This window comes from Daucus carota, chromosome 7 (genome assembly GCF_001625215.2).
Source record: "Daucus carota subsp. sativus chromosome 7, DH1 v3.0, whole genome shotgun sequence".
Classification (NCBI taxonomy): domain Eukaryota; kingdom Viridiplantae; phylum Streptophyta; class Magnoliopsida; order Apiales; family Apiaceae; genus Daucus; species Daucus carota.
In genome coordinates this window covers 32,529,119-32,532,173 of record NC_030387.2, presented here as the reverse complement: position 1 = coordinate 32,532,173, position 3,055 = coordinate 32,529,119, and the positions used below count along the sequence as shown (strand labels likewise).

The 3,055-nt window shown below is 41.8% G+C and overlaps 1 non-coding gene across 1 annotated transcript; it reads left to right on the top strand.

The window, feature by feature from the left end:
- Window positions 1-2,948: 2,948 nt before the first annotated feature.
- On the top strand, window positions 2,949-3,055 carry LOC135148106 (small nucleolar RNA R71). Its single transcript, XR_010286001.1, has one exon. It is a non-coding gene; the product is annotated as a small nucleolar RNA R71 (small nucleolar RNA).

Sequence of the window (3,055 nt, the reverse complement as noted above, 5' to 3'; positions counted from 1 at the left end):
AGCACTTCTCATCAAATTTGAATGGAATGTCTTTCTCTAACAGATTACAAAGGGGTTTAGAAATTTTTGAGAAATCCTTGATGAATCTCCGATAGAAACCTGCATGACCAAGAAAGCTTCGGATGCCTTTGACTGAAAGTGGTGGAGGAAGATTTTTAATTGTTTCCACCTTCGCTTTATCAACTTCTAGTCCCTTGGCAGATACCTTATGCCCCAATATGATTCCTTCTTGCACCATGAAATGACATTTTTCCCAATTGAGAATCAGATTAGTTTCCACACATCGCTTAAGAACCATTCTCAGATTCGTGAGGCATTCGTCATAAGATGTTCCAAACACAGAAAAGTCGTCCATGAATACCTCCACATTGATGCCGATCATCTCCGAAAATATTGCCATCATGCACCTTTGAAAAGTGGCTGGTGCACCACATAAGCCAAAAGGTACTCTTCTGAATGCAAATGTACCATAAGGGCATGTAAAGGTTGTCTTTTCTTGATCCTCCGGAGAGATAGCAATCTGATTATAGCCAGAATACCCATCCAATAGGCAATAGAATTCATGACCAGCCAACCTGTCAAGCATCTGATCAATAAAAGGCAGAGGGAAGTGATCCTTTCTTGTAGCTTTATTCAGCTTTCGGTAGTCCATGCAAATCCTCCAACCAGTGACAGTTCTAGTTGAGATAAGTTCCCCTTTTTCGTTGGCTACTACTGTCATTCCCCCTTTTTTAGGCACACACTGCACTGGACTCACCCATGAGCTATCTGAAATTGGATAAATGATACCTGCATCAAGCCATTTAAGAATCTCTTTCTTTACAACCTCCTTCATGATAGGATTTAGCCTTCTTTGTTGTTCCACTGAAGGTTTGCTTCCTTCTTCAATGAGAATTTTGTGTTGACAAAAGGAGGGACTGATGCCCTTGATATCAGCTATGGTCCAACCAATCGCTGTTTTGAATTCCCTTAGCACCCTCAAAAGTTTTTCCTCTTCCTCACCTGACAAGTTAGATGCAATAATAACAGGAAGAGTAGAACCTTTGCCAAGAAAAGCATACCTTAAGTGATCCGGTAGTGGTTTAAGTTCAAGTTTAGGTGCTTCGATTACTGATGGCTGTAGTGGTTTGTGATCTTCCTTTTGTTCTTCCAAGCCAAGAGATTCGACAGGTGGTTCAAAATTCCTTCTCCAAGGTGATGAGTTAAGATGATGGATCTCTTCCAATTCTTCTTCACTGTCCCATTCCTCATCATTGGTAAGGATTACTTCCAATGCATCATTCTGTAGAACCCGCTGGCTATTAGCTTCTGTCGTAGTGTCTAGCACATCCACACTGAAACAAGATTCCTCATCAGTTGGTAATTTCATTGCATTGAATACGTTGAACGTGACAGTTTGATCTTGTATTCTCATTGTGAGTTCCCCTTTTTGGACATCGATTAATGTTTGGCCAGTGGCTAAAAATGGTCTACCCAAGATGATAGGAATCCTTTTGTCTTCTTCAAAATCAAGAATCACGAAGTCGGCTGGAAATATTAATTGATCAACTTTGACTAGCACATCTTCAATTATACCCCTCGGATATGTGATCGAACGATCAGCCAACTGTAAAGACATATTTGTTGGCTTGAGCTCTGGTAGGCCAAGTTGTGTGAAGATAGATAGAGGCATCAGATTGATGCTAGCTCCCAAGTCACACAAACACTTATCAAAAGAGAACTTCCCAATAGTGCAAGGAATAGTAAAACTTCCCGGATCTTTAAGCTTAGGTGGTAATTTCTGTTGAAGTACAGCACTGCATTCCTCCGTTAAAGCCACGGTCTCTAACTCTTCAAGCTTTAGCTTTTTTGAAAGAATACCCTTCATGAACTTGGCATAACTAGGCATTTGCTCGAGTGCTTCAGCAAACGGAATGTTGATGTGAAGCTTTTTGAATACTTCTAGGAATTTACCAAATTGCTTATCCAGCTGCTGTTTTTTTAACCTCCTAGGAAATGGAGGTGGTGGATATACTGGTTTTGACATCGGAGCAGCTGCAGGAATAGCCTTATCCTTTTCAACAGTTGAGTTGGTGCCAATTGTATTTGAAGGAACTTCTGCTGGAATTTCTTGCGGTTCATCACCCTGATCTTGTACCAATGTTGAGGTAGGCCCTGTTGTAGTTCTTCCAGATCTCAGCGTAATGGATTGGACTTGCTCTTTAGGGTCCCTCTTACCTGGTACTTCTGTATCACTAGGGAGATTCCCCTGTGGTCTGCTTAGTAAAGCATTAGCTAACTGACCAACTTGTGTCTCCAAGGCTTTTAAAGTTACTGCCTGACTCTTGTACATGAGCCTTAGCTCTTCCATGTCAGACCTTTCGTTAGCTGATTGCCCATGATTCTGAAATCCCGGAGGGTGATATGGCTGTTTAGGCGCATACTGTTGTGAATTTCCAGCTTGATTATACTGTTTAGGTCCCTGTTGAAATCCTTGTTGAGGCTGATTATAACCCTGATTATTACTCCAGCTGAAATTCGGATGATTTCGGTTGCTAGGATGATAAGTAGCTGGAGCAGGCTGTTGACTTCTCTGAAAGTTGCTCACAAATTGCGCTGATTCACTAGAAATGGCACACTGATCAGTAGCATGAGCACCAGCACATAATTCGCAAATAGAGATTGGCTGTTGAATTCCTTGGTGAGCCAGAGAATCAACTTTCATCGTGAGAGCCTTCAGTTGAGCTGCTATAGCTGTAGACGTGTCAAGATCAAGAATTCCGGCTACCTTCCCTTGAGTAAGTCTTTGAGTGGGGTTCTGATATTCATTAGCAGCCATCATTTCAATGAGATCATAAGCTTCTTCATAACTCTTTGCCCATAGTGCACCTCCAGAAGCAGCATCAAGCATGGGTCTGGATTGAGGTCCAAGACCATTATAGAAACTGTTTATTTGCATCCAATCCGGCATGCCATGATGGGGACACTTCCTTAGCATCTCCTTATATCGCTCCCAGGCTTCACAGAATGTTTCTCCTGATTGTTGAGAGAATTGAGATAGAGCATTTCGTAATGC